This window comes from Acomys russatus, chromosome 2, assembly GCF_903995435.1.
Source record: "Acomys russatus chromosome 2, mAcoRus1.1, whole genome shotgun sequence".
NCBI lineage: Eukaryota > Metazoa > Chordata > Mammalia > Rodentia > Muridae > Acomys > Acomys russatus.
This window is the reverse complement of record NC_067138.1, coordinates 54,069,862-54,089,590: the sequence shown is the minus strand read 5'-3', so window position 1 is coordinate 54,089,590 and position 19,729 is coordinate 54,069,862. Positions and strand designations below refer to the sequence as shown.

Genomic DNA, 19,729 nt, shown 5'->3' with positions numbered 1-19,729 from the left:
TGCAAATGATGCCTTCAGTAGGTGGCAGTAACTTAAACATTTCCAAGGTGCTTCAAGGTCTCTTACTGCTGTGATACAACGCCATGACCAAAAGCAACTTGGGGAGAAAAGGGTTTATTAATATCTCACAGCCTGTGTCTGCCATCCAGGGAGGTCAGGGCAGGAAATAACCGGAGGAACCTGGAAGCAGAAACAGATGCAGAGGCCATGGAGGAATGCTGTTTACTGGCTTGCTCCTCATGACTTGCCTGGCCTGCTTTCCTATAGCTCAGGAATGGCACCGCCCACAGAAAGCTAGGCCAGCCTGTATCAATAGTCCATTAAGAAAACTCATCAAAAGCTTGCCCACAGGTCAATCTGGCAGGGACATTTTTCTCAATTGAGGTTCCCTCTTTCAAAATGACTCGAGTTTGGGTCAGGTTGACATAAAACTAGCTAGCAACAACTGTCAGAAACTAGGAACCCCACAGGTGTAAGACGGGCCGTTCAACTTTGCATTAGAAGACCAAAGGGTATTAGGTGAGTTGGGTTGGTGCAACAAACTGCCAGACCAGGCAACTAAGCAGCGTGCTCCCAGATCCTTACCTGTGACCTTGAACTACCTGTACGGCTAGTACCTGGGAAGGGGCCAGCTACAACAAGGAAAAACTTAATATTCCAGTCTCCTCGTTCTATTCAGGCTTACTGTGTAGGGCACAAGTGGCCTGCCCCACTGCCAAGTCTCATGCCCTGTTCACTCCATGTTCTCCATGGTACTTTGTGGTATCTAGAAATGTATACATTATCATTTCCTCTCTTACTCCCACTCACCATCATCTGTTCCTGGACCACCCATTCTGGCTTCATAGAGAACCACCAAAGCATCTGCACCCTAACCCCTCCCCTTTAATCCCAACTGTCCAACAAAGCACTGTTCCTGCGTTGAGTATCTGACTTGACACTTAACACATTCCAAAGCTTTCATTTCCTGCTGAGGTGCTGCCATCCCAGAAGAAAGAGCTTCTCTATAGACCACATTCATTTCCACGGCATCAGAGTCCACCCAGGCACTCAGGCACCAAAATCCCAGGCATTCTCTGTGCTCTCTCTCTCTCTCTCTGTGTCTGTCTGTCTGTCTGTCTTCCACATGTTCAATCCCAATCATTCACTGAAACCTACTGATTCCCTGGCTCTCACTACCCACCAGCTCAAAATACCCAGTGCCCTCTTCTGTCTGATGCCTCCTCTTCTCCAGCTGCCCAGTGTGCTCGGCCATCACTACTACTGTCACTCCAGCCTTCCCACCATCCGCAGCTCTGAGCCAGCAACTCGCACGGCCTAGCATCTAGGAGAAAGATGGCAGAGTGGCTACGAGCTCTGGCTTTGGAACCTAATGGCCCTGCTTTGAACCACAACGCCAGCGCTGACTGCTGTGTGCCATGGCCTCCTCAGAATGAGCAGCACACTCTGTAGTAGTCTCCTCTTAAGGTTTCTGTGAAGAGAAGGTCAGTAATAATGTGCAAAGAACCTGGAGCCATGCCAGCATGTTGAGCGCTGGGTGTCACACTTAAGACAACTCCAACAAGGCTGGCCAGTGCAGGTCTCTTGAACCTTTGAGCCCATCCTCCCTTTGTCACCAGCCCTCCCCAGGTGGCCTGCCCAGTACAGAAACCCTTCGCTTGGCAACCACATCCAAATCCTAACCACGGCCATAGCTCCATCCAATCCATAACCAACCTGGGGCTCTCCTCTGATTAATCAAACCATGCTGGCTTTCTCCTGACTCTGAACTTCCTTAAAACACTTACTGCCTATTCCTGACCCAAGCTCATCTTTAGATTGTCAAGTGTGGCAAGCAACCAAAGTGCCAACGAGAGCAAGGCTGGGAGGCCTGCGCTTCATTCATTACTGGCGCACAACGAAGCACCAGTAGGTGCGTGATGTCTCAGAGGCCTGGCAGCTTTGTCCAGGTCCTCAGGGACCATGAGGCAACCTGGAAAGTGCCAACCACACAGGGAGGCTTAAGCATGCAGGCCCTTCCAGGTACCATAAACCCTCCCAGGCCGCTGGCTCGATTATTTGCTGCCCTCCAGCCACAACTGTGTGGATGAGAGGCAGGGCTATGGCTAGAGGGCCACTAAAGCTAATGACTGTGAGTGTTCTGAAATGGGTTTTCCTACGTCTACTTTAAATAACGGCTTCTACCTCCATCACACACAGTCTTGCCCTGACTGTCACTGTTCTAATGAAAGGACACATTATCAACCTAACCTTTACCTAACTTTTATAGGATACTAAGGTTTTTGTTTAAGATTTGTTTTTGCAAAATCCAAAAAAAGTCAACACAAAAGAACAAAAGAAGAAGAAAAAAAGAAGAAAAGCTTGCCACACAGAGAATTTGTTAAGATTTTTTTATACCTAAAAAGGGAATTTTTAACCACAACCTTAGTCATAGACCTGTAACAGGCAGATCAAAAACAGTGAAAGATAACGAGGCAATAGAGAATCTGGTGGATGTGCCCGGGTTCAGGCACGGGTACCAGGGCTCACAGGACAGGCTGGCGGAAGTGGGCGCTGTACCCTTATCCCACCCCCGCCTGACCACCTGCGGCAGCCAAGGAGGAAGCAGGCAACCCCCGCACATCCCCAGCTGCAGCTCAGCCTGCCACAAACTACGCAGGCGTCCTCTGACAGAGCCAAGGTTCTATCAGAAGCATCATCGGTGTGAAGGGGGAAAATCTTCAACTCGTGATGAACAACCTGTGCAATTCAGATTCTATCACTAAGCCCTGAGGCTGAGCTAAAGGGAGACCCCTCTAAATACACCCACACAGCCACGCAAGTGCCTGGCTCTGGCGTCAACTTCTTCAGGCTGGGGTGAGGCAGCCATGCTTAGGGAGAGGGCTGTGGCCAAGTGGGATTCCTGGGAGCTGCCAGTCTTGCCTGACATGTCCATTTCATGTCTGTCGGCAGGTCCAAAAGCAGGGGTGCCCCTCCTAACCCCTACACTCAGTATGGACCCAAGATAAGGCCAGCAGCCCTGTGTCAGCAGCACAGCGCCCTACACAGAACAAGGCTGGGTGAACAGCAGCCCGAGTCTTCTGAGGAAGTGACCGTAGACTCAGGAGTCCTGTAAGTGAAGAGAGGGAGCAAATGGCTGCTTTACAGGTGCCCTTTAAGGTTTCCTTTGCTCTACTTAAATATGTAGTGGTATTGTCCCTTTAAACAACCAAATTCAAATGCACCTGCAATGTAAATCGTGGGAGAGCACACCTGCTCTTCAAACGTGACTTGAGAACTGTTTTTACCTCCCAGGGCACTCTCATTTTTATACTTAAAAAAAAAAAAAATGAGATAGTTAAAATTCTTACCACAACTTAGAATGAAAAACAAAACCAAAAACGACCAATGGATATTAAAAGTGTGGTCTGAGCTGTAACCAGTATCCCCAGTGTCTAAAACCACGGTAGAGACACATCACCTCCAACACAGGGAACTGCACTGCGTACAAGCACAAGCATATCGTTGGTTAAGGGAATGTCCTAAGCTAATGTCACATTCTCTCCAGTTAGTGTAACTCACCACAGTTGATAGGCATGATGGCCTCGTCCATTAAGGTGTCTGTCTTTCTAACATCTTTCAAGTTCAACTTTAATCTCATAAGGCCACCCAGTATTCCATGTGACTTAGTCATCCAAAACCTGATAAGATGATGTACTTTCCAAAGATAAATATATAAACTATAAACTTATTTTATCAGAGTCAAAGTCACCTAGGAAGCCATAGAGCTACAAACCCCGTGGCAACTGGGATTGTGTTTGTCATCATGTGTGTCCTTCCCAGGGTACTTAGCCTAGAGTTCTGCACACAGGATAAACAGAATGAACAAGTACGAATCTGACAAAGTCTAGCCTTCCATCTTGTAGCCAGTTACAAGTATGGCAGGGAGTGGTGAGACTTAGCAATCTAAACTGAAGACTCTTGTTGATGTAGAAATTAGATTTTAGGAATTTTAAAAGATTCGCTCTTTGAAACTGTCATATGTCTATACATATGTCCTTACTACCTCCAGGCCCTCCCTCTCTACCAACAACATTTGATTTAAAAAAAAAAAATTAAATCATCTAAAATTAAATGTAATTGTTTGTAAGGGCCAGAGGTGTGGATGAGTCCAAGGGAACTGTCTTCTAGACACAACAGGACTGGTGCACGTATAAACTTCAGAGACTGTGGCATCGTGCAGAGGGTCTACATAGGTTCAAGCAGACAGGGTCCCAGCACTGAGACGGGACTTGGACATGGCCTGACCCCTAACCAGGAAGCTATCTACAAACTGACACCATAGGCAAAGGGGAAAAAATCAGTCTTCTCCAATGGAGCCTCACTGGGTGTATTAACCACACCTCAGGGCAGGCCCTATGCCTAGGAGTGGAGGGCCAACCCAAAGAGAACTCAATTGTATTCTTGTAGAACTTTCTGTCTCAATTTGCGCTTTTTTTTTTTTTTTTGTCTTAATTCTTTGTTTACTTGATTTTTTTTTTGTTTATTTGTTTACTTGATTTTTATTTTGTGGCCTTCATTGTGTGTATTTCTTTTTTTTTTTTTTAATTTTTAATTTTTTAAGAGTAAGAAAGAACACAAAATTGGGTGGGTAGGTAAGTAAGGTAGATCTGGGAGGAATTGGGGGAGGGGAAAACAAGATCAAAATACATTGTTTGGAAAAAAAAACTCAACTAAAGTATGTTTTTAAGCTCCTAGGCCATCTTCCCTCAGGCGGGCCTGCAGCTAAAGCCTAGCTCGGCAGTTTCAGCGGCTACAAGATCTACCCCAGAAACCAGCGGCGCTACGCTAGGACCGAAAGTTTTCCAGTTTCTTAATGTAAAATTACGAGTCGGCATTCCTTTCCAAGAGGAATCCTCGTTAGATAAATTGGACTGTCCTCTACAGAAGAAAACACAAGAAGGGACAGTCGGAAGAAATTCAAAAGAAAAGAACCCGTCGTGCAGTCAAATTCCAGCGGGCCATCACTGGTGCGTCCCTTGCTGATGTGATGGGCGAAGGTGCATCAGAAACCAGAAGTTAGGAAAGCTCGGCGAGAGCAGGCTACCAGGGCTGCCAAGGAAGCAAAACAGGCTAAGCAGGCATCAAAGAAGACAGCAATGCTGCTGCTGAGGCCCTCGCGCACCTAATTGTGAAGCCTGCGAAGGTCTCTGCTCCCCAAGTAGGTGGAAAACGCTAACTTGGTAGATCAGAGTTTAAAAATAAAGCTCTGTTTCTAACGCTAAAAGAATGTTTTTAAAACATGTTTATGATTCATAAATATTATTAAAATGTCTGTGGCTCCTTGCCACCTTACAAAGCCCTTTATCGCATCCATACACACACACAAAACATTATCGAAGCCAACTTCAAAGGCGTAAAACCCACGTGGAAATGCGTTCAAACAAAGAGCTCGTGATTATCTATCCCCAGTGCACATGTGTGCTTGAGACATTGGCTCCGCTTTAGCCATACAGTAAAGCACACTGTAGATGTAATTTTAAGTCATTTAAGAAACGTTTTATTTTGGAATTTTATGACTATCACATTGCTGTGGACATCAAAGGAGTAAGTGACTAATCATACCAAGGGGAAAGATGAAATGAGTCATGGATTCTGACTGAACTTCGTCAGTCCAATGGAGAGCTGGCGGAATATTTAAGGAGGGAGATGACCTTCTGAAGGGGAGGAAATGGCTATTTCAATCGCCTGCTCTGCAACCGGCAGAATCAGAAGAACGTGGGTAACCACTGTAAGACACTCTGACTCCGCCTCTCCCTGTGCTGACAGGGCTATGACATCAGTGGAGCAGGAGATTTGTTTGCTTGCTTGTTTGAGGCAGTGACTCGCTCTGCAGCCCAGGCTAGCCTTGAACTTACAGCAATCCACCCGCCTCAGCCTTCCATGTCCCAGGATCAAGTGTGTGCTACCACACAGGGCTGAGATGTTTTATGGTTTACGTGTTTTTCTTGAGTATTAAGATATATATATGTGGAGCACTAGTCTACTTTGGGATTTCTAGTAAATACAGGAGAAACACTTGACAGACATTAAGCCTTAATGCAAAAATTTGATCCTACATATTAAAAAGAAGGCAATACAGTGGCACTGCACACATTTTAATTCCAACAGCTGCCCACATAAGGAACCTAACTTTTATGTGGGGGGAAAAGGGAGGAAATCCATACAGAAGTAATCCATTTGGCAGCACTAATACTAAAATGATACTGTCACCATGGGAACTGGTATTTTCAGTTACACATGTAGCTTAATAAATAAAAGCCTTAAGAGTTAGAAGCCATCCTAGACACAGTTCCTTTCTCCAGTGGTAACAAAGATGTGATCACCACAGAGACCAAATGAAGACTACGGGGCTGAGGCAGCATGTCTGAGAGCGCCAGGTAATGCCATCAGAGGACACGTGGATCTGGGAACACTGACCACTCTGGTCCAAATGGGACAACGCTCTTCTGTGGCCCTAAGGGGACACTGCCTTATGTAAAAGCCCGGTTTCACTGATACTCTCTGATGCTGTGGAGGAACCACAGAAGTGCCCCTAATTTGTACTTGAATACATTGTTATAACCCAAATGTAAGAGTTACAGTCATTGCAGCTGAGGTCATCTCGCTGTCTTCAAGTTTGAAACAACAGACTAGACCTAAAATAATTTCAGAAAATAACAATTCACAAAGACTTCAAAATTTTATTATCTAGAAGGTTACATGCATACAGATATACACATTATAAAATATGCACAAAAATATACACATTTAAAAAATAACATCCTTGATAAGACTTCACTGCATCATAGCTTGCTATCACTTCTGGGGTGTATGAACGTGAGTGTTGAGTGTGTGTGTGTGTGAGAGAGAGAGAGAGAGAGAGAGACAGACAGACAGACAGACAGAGACAGAGAGAGAGACAGACAGACACGAGAGAGAGAGACAGAGAGACAGACAGACACGAGAGAGAGAGAGAGACAGAGAGAGACAGACAGACGAGAGAGAGAGAGAGAGAATGTGAGTGTGTGTGCAAGTATGTGTGTATGAGTGTGTGAGAATATGTGTTTGAGTATGTGAATGTGTGTGTGAGTGTGAATGCCAGTGTGTCTGAGTGTGTATGTATGTGCGGATGACAATGGTGATTCCTGTTACAGTTTTGCCCACTCATGTATCCAAAAATGCTGCACTTAGTTTCCGTTGCGCTGGACTCCCCATGGATAGACCCGTGCTACACATACTACTCTCTTCCTTGTTCTTTTCATTCAACAGTATGTTCCTGGGATTCACCCAATCACGCATTTTTATTAGTTCAATGAACACAGAGACCATAGTACATGCCTCCTCGGAACAGCACAAACCACTTGACCATCCCACCACCCTGTGGCTGCCATTTTTCTGACCTATCGATGAGGACACTGAGCACTAAGGAGTAGCACAGCGCAAGTCTGACCTTGCTGTTCTCCACAAGGCAATGCTGTTCCTACACAACCTCCAGACCCATTCGTTCACTTCCTGCTCCAAACAGTACATCAATACACAGACACAGCAAATGTAGAAATCCAGTCTAATTTCAGTGAGAACATGCTTGTCGATGCCTCCTCAAGCGCAGGGGTTAAGAGTTTTCCCTTGGCTGCACATGTAGGAGTGAGACTGCTGAGTTGTAAGTTATTTGCCCAGCATAATTGTGCCAAGTTATATACTCTTACCAACTACATTCAAGAGCCCCACCCACAGCCCCACCAACACATGGTACCATTTGATTTTTAAATGTCTGCCAATCCAGACAGCATGTAATGATACGCTATTATGTATTTAATTTGCATGTGCCTGACTATCAATAAGGCCAAGCATCTCTTTATTCATTTACTAGCCATTTAGCTTTTTTATTTTGTGAAATGATACTGGATTATCAGTCTTTTTCTTATTAATTCATGTGTTTGTAGGCTCAATTTTCTTAACCAATATATTTTATTACAACTTATTAACCAAGTGTACGTCACTTATAACCCGACTAACCAAAACAATAGTAAAAGAGGATTAATGGACACAATAACAAAACCGTAAGAATTCCAAGGAATGAGTCTCCTGGTGTTATCAGCAGGATTTCTTCTGCTGGAACCTGGAGTAACCAGAACCTGGAACCTCAGCAGGAGCCCAGAGCCCTGAAGCCTCGAAGTGGAGCAGATGAACAGCCAAAACTATCCGAAGTCTCCAAAAAGCCCCACCTCTAGTTCTGGGCTCATTTATATATCTCCTCCCAGAGTCTGTTCACGGGATCTTTTCAGCTGGCAACAATCAAGCTCCCGCACGAGGTGGTTGGTCTTCTAGTGGATTAACCTCACCTGTTCTCTCACAAGACCATTCCTGTCCCGCTTGGGATCCTAAAAAACAGGTTTATCTCTTCTTCATGTGTTTGCTTTTTACATATGCTAGGCCTATCCAATACAATGGCACAGTATTGTCTAGTGTTTTGGGTTTGTTTTCTCATTCTTCATATTGTCACAAGTGAGCATTCACTTTTTTTTCCAAATAATAATTTGAAAGACTCCTTGTATATCTTTAACTTTTGGTACTGTTATAAGAATTAGCAGCCAGGCAGTGATGACACAGACCTTTAATCCCAGCACTAGGAAGGCAGAGGTAGATAGATCTCTGAGTTCAAGGCCAGCATGGTCTACAGCGCTAGTTCCAGGATAGCCAGGGCTACATAGAGAAACTCTGTCTTGAGAAACCAAAGGAAAGAAAGAAAGAAAGAAGCCTAGGTTTACACTTAGAATCCTCCATATCCTTCTAAGCACTGTACTTTGGAAAGGCCTAATTTATGACTAGTCAAGAAAAACACATGCTGGGTATGGTGATTGATGCCTTTAACCCCAATGCTCAGGAGGGAGGACCAGGAAGATCTCTGTACCTTCTAGACCAAGTTAGTTCACATAGCAAGTTTCAGGCAGGCCATGGCTACAGAGTGAGTCCTTTTCTTAAGGAAGGAATGAAGGAAGGAAGGAAGGAAGGAAGGAAGGAAGGAAGGAAGGAAGGAAGGAAAAAAAAGGCAAGGACAGGGTGGTGCCAACTGTCAACAAGGAACAGCAGGGTGTGAACCCGAAGCTGGAACATAAAGACAAACACAGAATTAGCACCAGCCAGCAAACACCACACCATCTTGAGGAGTTGCTTTCCAGCTCTACTTTTTAACGTGTTCCTTCCCTTCAGCCTTTGCTGAGCCCTCTCTCTGTCCAGCTCCCACCACACTGATCTCTTCTAGCCACTCTGGTTCACCAGGCTCACACACTGCTGTCATGGGACACATATGTCATCCTCAACACAAGTCACAACCTTCTCTAGGCAGAGTGCCATTTACACAGAGTCCTGCCTGACAGAGCCCGGCAAGAAGAGTGGGCCTGCAGCGTTATCAGGATTTATTTGCTCAAAATGTAGTTTTTAGAATAAATTCTTAAAATTTCAGAACCAAGATATAACTTGCTATTGGGAAGCCATGCAAAATAAGAATATGCCTGAAGTCTCGTGCTAGGGACAGGTTTTTAAGAGCTTTAAATATCTTGCTGAGGAGTCTGTGCTTTTTCTATGGACAGAAAAGCACAGCAGGTGAGATTCAGAGCTGGAGACCCAGTGAGTCTATTCATCCACTCTGGCGTTTACTGAACATCCCTATTAGGGCAACACAGAGAAGAGCTAAGAGTATAAAATACAACTCCAAAATACCAACAAGACAGTGTAAGACAAAAGAGCTATTGTAAAAGAAGTTTGAAAGGGGCAAGCCTGACACCAAACTTTATTTAGTGATTTAAAAACAACAACAACACTGTGAAGAGCTGGTGAGATGGCTCAGAGATTAAGAGCAAGTCTGTAGAAGACAGGGCCCAGTACCCCTGCCAGGCCAGGCGGGGTCACAACCATCTCACATGCGCACACCCACACAGTTATTTATTTATTTACTTCTTTTAAAACTCCTACGATGAGTGCTGTGCGGAATGAGTGCTGTGCGGGAGGGTTCGTGTCAAAGGGCGGCAGCACTCTGAAGGAGGGATGTTTAGAGCACCGAAAGGTGCAGGACTGTGAGCAGGCAGGCTCTTCCTGAGCCCAGAGACCATGGTGCTAACTCCAGAAAGGACAAGTCTTGGCGCTCCCCTGACAGCCTGCAGGAGACCAAACCAAACCAACGGGAGAAACAGGGATGTCTCACAGACAGACCAACCCAGCAGGGCATGGTGGCTGCCCCTGGCCATGGAAACAAGCAGCGTGCTTCCTCTCTAGGGTGGCTGAGTGTCATTTTCTGTGACCCCCCCCCCCCCGGCCAGCCCCCCTTGTTGGAATCCTTTGACAATGACTCACAGGGCAATCATGCTACTCAGCGAGCCCACGGCCCTTCACAATAGACTGTGTAGGAGGCGACCAGCTCCCGGCCTGTGGTCTGTTCAGTTTTTTCCTTTCTGCATTCTGGGAGGATTTGCTTTTCAGCCACATTTCCCTCAAAACACAGCCCTGGAGGCGATGCTTAGTGCACAGATTTCTGAGCGATGAAATAATCTACTTTGGTTTCTTAGTCATAATGAAACTAAAAACAGTAAGATGAAAAAACAATGGGGTCATCATCTCACCTACGAAAACACAATTTCATACTCTGGTGACATAAAGAGGTCAGGGGAAAAAGCTCAAACTAACATTTTCCAACCTTTCACTGAGAGCAAGGCTAAAGCCACATGTTTTGAAGGGCTCACACTGTGTTATTATTAGAAGTCACAATCCTATTGATACTGTTGAGTCACCCTTATCGGCGGAAGCCAAGAACGTCCGTCAACGTTCATCAACACCACAGCTACAGTCACTGGTGGCTTTTCCTCATTATGGGTAGGAGAGCCCTCAGGAACCTTTGCCAAGCCACCTACAAGGCTGTCTGTCTCAGGCCCTGCAAAGCTTTCCTTGTGCCAGCTCAGCTCAGTTCGCCTCATTGTCTGGGAGTCTAGGATATTCTGATCAACTCCTGTCCACAGAAGGAAGTTTATGTAGAGCCCTCAGAAAAACAGCATTTCACACTTTCCGTTGAAGCACCCAAACTAAGCTACATAAACAAACGAGTCAGCGTCCCGCAGCATCCTCCTGACCCGAGGCTAGGTGCTCTGCTTTTGTTTTTATGTCACTAGCCAGCAACAAATGAAAACAAAGGCTGTGGTCACCTAGGGAAGGGAGGCTTGCTAGTCACACCCCTTTCTGCCCTACCCCTTGCTTCTGCACTCTGCTGCCCACAAGGGACAAGTGGGCCAGGTCTCGGTGATGCCAAGAGAGCCGACCTCAGTTTTATGAACAGTCCTTGGGGTGCTATGAAGGAAATAGCCGCAGCGCTCCTTTCTCTTTTGTCAGCTCTCTAAGGTCTGGGCTTGAAGATTCCCAAAACAAGAAAGTAAAAAAAAAAAAAAAAAAAAAAAAATTGATTTTTTTTTTTCTTCTGCATTTCCAGAAACGCTGTTGTTCTCTATGCTGTCCCTGCAAAGGCAGACATTTACCTACTTTCCTATCCTCCAGAAGGCTGTGTTGGGTACAGGGAAGAAGAATCCCAACCGGCACACAGTGAGCAGAGACCCAAAGGCGGCCGCCTCCACCCTGGCCAGGCCACCTGGGGCCTGAACACTGCAGAGAGGCCAAAAGAGCACTAGAGCCAGGGCACATGAGTCAGCAAGCCGCTGGTGGCAACTGCTGACTGCTCAATACTCCTGCATGCAGAGATACACACACTACAGGGCAAAGCAAAACTGGGGCACAGGAGAATCTCTACCACCCCTAACCCCTCCACACCCCACCTGCCGCCACCCAGTTATTATTTTCCTACATTAGACACAAACAAACAAACAGATAATCTACACCCTGGCTCAAAAAGAAGTAATGACCAATAATAATCAGTAGTGGTAATAAAAAAATTAAAAAAACAACTCACTCTCAGTGTTTCAATGTGTGGAACAGCTGCATTCAAATCTCATGAGCCAGTTAATTTTAACTGGCTTTAATTTTAACTAGATTTAACTGCTTTTCCTCTGCTCTGACAAATCAAAATAGCTGCCATATCGACCACAAGAACTGGTAACCGAAGCACAGTTCCTGTTTTTTCCGAAGAGACTTGCAGTCAAAGGCACACTGTGAGCTGTTTGACCTGTGTGGGAATTGAAGGGTTGATGGGGAGACCGAGACCCCCCACCCTAATCTGACCCACGTGCCTTCAATTCTGCCCTACTCATTTAACACAGAGTCCGTGTGGGAAAACCTGGCGTCTGGAACTCAGAGCACAGTGTCTCAGTGCGAAGTGCAACATGTCCGTGTCCGTGACGGAGCATCGCAGGGTAGCCCGTGAGAACACTTACAGCTTAAAGTATGTGTGCTCAGCCCATTTGTACCTTAAAAGTGGGAGGTGATACAACAACAGTTCCAAAACTCATCAAGAGAGTCCCCAGCCCCCACTCCTGACAGACTCTGGGAAAATGCCTAATTAGCAGAGAACGAAGGACAAAGTCTTCCAAGAGATTTCTGGGCAGAATAAATATGAAAACTTTCAAAAAGGGCAAGAAAGGCATTGCCGGTTATGCCTACTAGAGCTTCTCAAACACTTTTAGTCTCAGGAGGAAGAGGACAAAGGGAGGAGAACAAAGAAGAGAAAAGCTGGTGACTAAAAGGAGGTTGAGGAAAGGGGGAGGGGGGAGGGAGGAGGAAAGGGAAGTGGAGGTGGAGGTGAGGGTGGAGGAAAGAAAGAGAAGGAAGGGTGCCGAGAGCTATGGAGTCTTCGGAAAGGATGGCATGGAGATCTATTTATACTGAGAAACAGAAGAAGGTAAGAACAAGAGAGCACCCTCCGCTGGATGGTGCCCTTCCGCAGAAAAACCACTGCACACCCAGCTCTGAAGAGTCCCACCTCAAGGATGAGGAAGACAGAGTCCAGCACAGTTCCAGACGCTGGCACTAGATGGCGCCACCAACCCAACATAGCATGGTTGCTGGAGGGGTGGAAAGCTGTTCAGATGTCATCCCCCAGGAGTTGTTTACCAGGCAATGACTTTATCCAAGATAAGCATGGTTCTCTTAGCCCAACAGCCTCTCCTAATGTCCAGACAAAACCACTGTACTAACAATATGGGGTGAACTAATTGTGAAATAAATTCCTCAGCCCATTTTTATCAATGAAACAGGGCTGGCAGCAGGGGGGTGTATAGGAAGACAGAAGAGGTTGGCTTTGCTGCCTCCCCACACCATAATATTCAAGATTTCAGGGATAATTTCACAGGATTTTTGCCACTAGCTGACAGAAATCCAAAATCCCTGACCATGTTGTTTTCCCCTGAAGAGCAGTTTAAATGCCACACGACATACCTGTGGCAGGCTGAAAGTGTTGGAATCCAGTGACACTCACAGACAAATGTATCGTGAAAAATCATCTGTGTTTTATATCTTCATTTTACTGTAGTTTCATGTCCTCTAGTCTGCTGTCTCTACGTCCTGCCCCGGTGCTGGGCCCATAGAGAGACCGCTCCTGCTCACCCGGGCACTCCCATCAGCGGGTCGCCACTGCGGCAGGTTCCATGCTTCTATCTTGCTTGTCTGTCGCCTGCTCAAATGCTGCCATCTCAGAAAAGTAATGCACTAGGTGTGTTGGGTTAGACATTGCCTCATAAAATTCTATTTATACAGCCTTTTTCTGATATTGGCTTAAGGTCAGAGGGCAGGAGCTAGCTAACACACCAGGTGGCCAAAAGGCAACAGTGTGACATGGAGGTGGCTGCACTGACAGCAAGCCTGCCTAGCCTCCTTAGAATTCTGACAAGGACTGTCAGATTCCCTGATTCTTGTCATCTCAGGGGATGTGTGGAAAGGAAGGGTTAATGTGAAATGTGTCTACATTTCCCTCTCACTGAATGGTAATAATATCTTTCACAGATAATTTCTTTTTTTTTTTTTTTTCCTTCAGTTTGACTCTTCAGGGTTTTTTCATTTGCATAATATGGAATCTTGAACCCATATAGATATTCTACAAATCAATGCAAGTAATTCTCACACTAAATCAGCAGCTTTAATTTAAGCTCATCATTGTTTGCATAGAAATCTTTCTGCACTCATCTGCTTGATTTTTTTAATCACTTAAAACCTCCAACACTGACACGCTGAGCATCTCCGCATTTAGCTAGCTCCAAATTTTGAACTGAATGCTAAAAGAAATGAGCACGGTACATTCATAGGCTTTATCACTTCCCAAACTGAGCCTTACCCAAGCGCTTCTTGTTCAAGCAGCCCCAAGAATGCCTCTTGACTGAAATGCCACTCTGGTGTCCAGCCCAGGCAGAGTGGGGTTGAGTAAGCATTCTGAGCAATGACCCTCGTAAACACCAGGTAATTGGGACGCCTGCCAAGCAGAGTCCTTCAGACCCATTCAGATCTCCAGTTGAAAGTTGCAACATGCTAATCTGGCAAGATAATCTTTTCCTGAAGCTGCTTAGAATGAGGACAAAGGTTACTACTTTCTCTGTCACTGCTAGCTAACATTCCCAATCAGGAAGGCTAATGGAACTGGTTGTGAATGCAATTCCTCCTCCAGGGAGGAGTGTTCCCAGGATTAAAAGAATCATTGCTTTTATTGTGTGGGGTTTTTTTCCCTTCCCTTTTCAAAAACCTCAAATGGCAAATTCTTCACCTATCAAGAGGATGGGAGGAACACAGATAAACCCTGGGGATGGAGAGACAGGATTCCTGCTCTTCCTCTTTATCTCTGGCTTCCCAAGTCATCACTTTGGCTTTCTGGTCCTTAAATGCTTACTAAGTAAGATCTAAGGAACACAGCCATTAGAAAGGGAACCGTGAGCGTGACTGCAGATACACATTCAGGTTCCCAGCGAAGCTCTTTCCCAAGTTTATCTCTTGGACAGATGTCAGGAAAACAGCCAGTGCTTCACAGTGAGTTGCCCACATGTCCATCCTGATACCAGCTACGGAGGTCCCACCATAGATGAAGAAGTGGAGAGGTGGACACAGCATGGTGGCCCCTGATTGCATCAGGTATGTAGTGTCCAGTGCCTGCCTTCCTACTCAGTTCCTGGTGCCAGCTGGGATTCTGCTCTGGGTTGCTAGAATGATTGAGCCAACACAATTCACACACACACACACACACACACACACACACACACACACACACACACACACAAATACACACACACACATACACACATGGAGAAAAAGAGGAGTTTTATCATGCATGATAGTTGATCTGTCTTAAATAGGTACTTAACATTCCTATTAAGTTGAGCTTCCAAGGAAGGTTTAAAATCATATTTGGTTGCAAATCCTACCTCCCCCTCCCTTCTCTACTGCACTGGAGATCAGGGCTTTCTCATCAGATGCTGGGTGCACATTTTCACTAGCCATCTTTGCATAGGTCTAACACAAGACATTCGCCTGGAAGGAAATGTCCGAGTAGCTTCTGATCATTCAAAGATTGTCAAACGATGTTAAAATGCTCAAAGTAACCATGCTACCTTGTATTTCTTTTCCAAGTATGAACATGAATGTACTTTGGGCAATTAGCAATTCTGTTTTTTTGTCCAGTTCTAAAGACACGGGTAAATAAATCAATTCTGGACTCTGTAGACAAGACTATCATTTGCCAAGATGGCCCCAGGGGTTATATCATGGGTTACACAATACTCCAAAGGGCCAAAGACAGTTGTGAATTAAAAGCATTAGGAGGCTGGAGAAAAATAGCAAGCCCCACTTTTAAAATGGCCTTGTCTAAAACTCCTATCTGGAGATGGGGAACATCTCTAACCTGGCTAAGTGAAATCCGCACTCTGTATCCTTCCCTTTACACAAGTTAAAATGAGCTATCTGCACCAACTAGGTAAGGGCATCCTTCCAACTACATCGCGTGCTTCTTAAGGGCCAGGACCAGGACTGGGTCACCAGCCACAGTGAGAGACACTTAACTGTGTATGGGTGGGTTTCTGAGTTTGGGGCTGGTCCCGGGTACAGAATGAGTTCCAGGACAGCCAGAACTACACAGAGAACCCCTGTCTCAAAACACTAAAGAGGGGCGGAAAATCTATGGCTTCTGGGACACTTGGAAAATTAGTGAACACGCATGTTCATTTGTTCACTCGATTCTCATATTGGTGGAATGGAAATCACTACTGGAGCCATGAAGGCCCCATCCTCCCACAGCTTAGACTCAGTTGAGTCCTCAGCAAACTCCTGAAGTACCTGCTTGAAGTGGCAGGAGAGAGAGAGAAAGAAGACACAGGGGAAGTGGACCACAGTGAGAGAGATGTGCACATGCCAACGCCTCCTTCTGAAATGACCTGAAGTCGGCCTATATTAGCTGCAGCCTCAAGAAGAATAAGGCGAGGTGGAGGGTTGGGCTAATGCTTGGGAAAGGAGATGAAAGCTGACACAGGGCCACAAGGGAGCTGGCCAGGAGCAATGGCTCGCTGTACAGTGTCGATGTGTCCCTGAAGTCCTCAGGAAGGAAACAAAAAGTCAGGGAAAAAAATGACACGTCTTGAAACCAAATGACAATTCGGGATCAGGCTAAGGAACAAAGGAGGCGTTAGCCGGGGGAATATTCTGGAAAAGCAGTGATTATGAAGTCACTGGGGAAGACCGAGAGGCATCTTGGCTGTAATTCCAGGGACTAGAATGAACTAGTACGTGAAATGCTTTCTGATTGGGGACATTCATTATTTTGGTGAAAAAAAAAAAAAGGTGGGGGTGAGGCTCAAAGACAAACAAAGAGAAACTTTGCCAGAGTCTTGAAGTGGTACCACTAGTGAGATCCATCTATATATTCTTTAGAGATGAAGTGGCCCTTGAAAAGACAGTGGCATAAAGACTCTGAGACTATTTTCCTCTTTAAGGGAGCAGTCCATTCATCATAAGGCTAAAATTCAGCTTTAAGTAGACTGACATGTGAAAAGAACAAAATTTCTTTTAATTTTGAAAACTCAGAGGAAAATATTGACAAATAACTTTTCTTTTAAATATTTCCTAGACAAAACCAAGAAGAAAAAAAAAAAAAAAAAGAAAAGAAAAATGAGTTAGCAATATTCTGAGCAACCTTACTGAGTTTACAAAATATTTAGTTCACATTGTTTCCAATTTTTTAATAAACATTTACATAGAATTTTAATATGTATTAAATATCCTGCCATGTGCTATCACTGAGAGGACAGAATTTTCTCTCTCAAATATTGCTTTCCCTAAAGCAACTCCAGTCCCCTCACAGACATTCCAGTGTTTGCCATCAGCCCTGACTCCTTTCTGAACTTTGCCTCTGGTAGGGCCTGATGTCACTGACTGCACCACTCGGATGGAAAGCAAGAGGGTTTGCTGCCTATACTGAGGGAGTTCGACACGTTTCATCTCTGGTCCATGTAGATGAAGCGAAGTCCTCTCTAGGCTGCAGCTGCTCATCTTGCCACAGTGCAATCTAGTCACTGACTTGGGGCAGGACTGTGTATTTCAGATGCGGAAAGGATCTCCAGGCCAAGTCTCACCTCTTGACATCCCAACACCACACTGTTCACCCTGTTCACCACTGAGAACCTCACAGTGGAGTTCTAACAACAACAACAACAACAACATGCTCCCACGGTTGTAAGTAACTTTACAGTGAAGTGTTGGGCTGCACTCACAGCTACCCTTAGCTCCCTGCAGCCGTGAGCAGCAGGTTAAGGCTCTACAAGCAGGCATTCTCCAGATAAAGTTCGGATGGGAACTTGCCAACCCCAAGGAACCAGCACCACACCTATGTCACATGTAAAGAGCTTAGTACTACCTAGTGTACCATGAGCCATCAGCAAAGCAGACCTATTGCTTTGCTCGGTGGTCTCAGCGCAAGCATGTATGGACGTCTCCAGGCACTCAACAACAAGCAGCTCTACTTTGGTCAGCAACAACAGGAAGAAGCTGGGCAGCTCAAAACAATGGGTAACACTGTGCCCTGAACGAAGCACTTAACCTTTCAGATTGAGTTTTCCATTAAAAAAAAAAGGGGGGGGGGTAGTAGTCCCTGACTGAGATCCGAGGCTAATTTACACCTTTATTTTTCGCTAGCCTTTCTGGTTTCTTGACCATTGTACTACGCATTTGGTACACATGTACAAGTTATCTACTATGTGTCAGATCAGACTTCAGAGAATAAGTAAGTCTGAAAAATATTAAACAGTAAGATGTTTTAGTATACTTCGGGGTGTGAAATAGGCCACCTGCAGCTTAAAAAAAAAGATCATGTTTATTCATTCTCTCTCTCTCTCTCTTTCTCTCTCTCTCTCTCTCTCTCTCTCACACACACACACACACACACACACACACACACACACACACGCAGTACAACTTTCAGAAATCGGTTCTCGCCAAACTCAAGCTACTCAGGCTGGTCAGACTTGGTGGCCTAGAGCCCTTCTTTCTCCACCAAGCCATCTCTCTGACCCAGCCCAGGTTTTTACAGCCATTCTCATCAACACTTTAGAATAGGGAATCCCACACATAACAATCTGGACCAGGCAAAAGACCTGGCAGTGCAAAGCCAGCCGCAGCATTCCCACTCCTGCTGGCAACAGCAGACAAGGACTTCCAGGCAACTGGCACCCCACACTCCTACACTATGCCCTCTCAGCATCAGGACCAGATGATACACAGTTTAAGGGAGGCAGTGGAAAGTGGAAACGAAGCCCCTTTGTTTATGATGCAAGATTTGGAGACGGCAGAGACAGGGTTCTAAAGCAGGTGTGAGAAAGTCTGAGCAAAGCAGGGCAGAGCAGTGTGTAAATGCCCTGATCCTCTGCTGCCTGCCTCTGAGGCTGCTCTTCACGGTACCTGCACCATCCTACCACACCTCCCTCCCCCTCAGAGAGACAACAAGGTGCTGTGAGCATTGGCTCACTCATTCAAGGGCCATGCCAGCATTTGAAGCAAACCAGACACCTTAAGGTTTAAAACCCAGAGCAGTGGAGCCCCAAAGCAGAGCTTGAGAGATCAAGGGTCCCTTTCTTCCTTGTTAAGGCCGGGCCCATAGCAGAGATGCTAAGCAGGAGCTAATCCAAGGAAAATTAAACTGCTCCCAACAAAACTGATTGGCCCGGGCCCTTCTGTTGGCATCGAAGGAGCCTTGATTACAAATTCTGAGGGATAGTTCACAATCACTAATGAATTACTAAGTCTCATCGGCTGTGCTGACGGTGGGCACAGAAGTGCAGGGCTGGCTTGAGAGAGATTTGAACCTGACCATCTGGCTCTCTGTAACTCACTTTGATCACAAAATGAATTGCAACAAATTGAAGAGCACATGGCTGGAGTTAATTGTCTCATCTGTAATCCGAACCTACTTTTAAGCACTTATTATTATCCTCCATCAGGTGGAAACGCTTCCTCCCATCACGGCAAAGTGCATTTTCCTGATGAACTGTAATGGATCATTAAATTTCATATCTGAATAACAATACTTTGCACTTATTCAGTGCCTTTCATCCTGGGATTTCAAGGCAGGTTGCAAATAATTAAGCCCCTCACACAGCAGCCAGAGGTGAGTGGCTGGAAGGGAATTGCCTGAAGACTCTGAGTCAAAGGGCATAATTCAATAGAAAGAGAATACATGGCTTCCTCCCAGGCACTGGTAGCAGTGAAAGTAAAGGGATATTTTATTCCCTCCGACACACTCTGCCTCCCTCCT

General features: G+C 45.6%; 1 protein-coding gene across 2 annotated transcripts in view; it reads right to left on the bottom strand.

Annotated features, from left to right (window-relative positions):
* Bach2 (BTB domain and CNC homolog 2) overlaps positions 1 to 19,729 on the bottom strand; it is a 340,628-nt gene that overhangs the window by 318,567 nt on the left and 2,332 nt on the right. The window contains exon 1 of one of the 2 annotated variants that reach the window (XM_051161126.1): positions 13,390 to 13,529. The exons of the other annotated variant lie outside the window; for it this stretch is intronic. The gene's annotated coding sequence lies outside the window, so the exon portion shown is untranslated. Of the gene's footprint in view, positions 1 to 13,389; positions 13,530 to 19,729 lie in introns of those variants that run through there. 2 annotated transcript variants of the gene reach the window in all.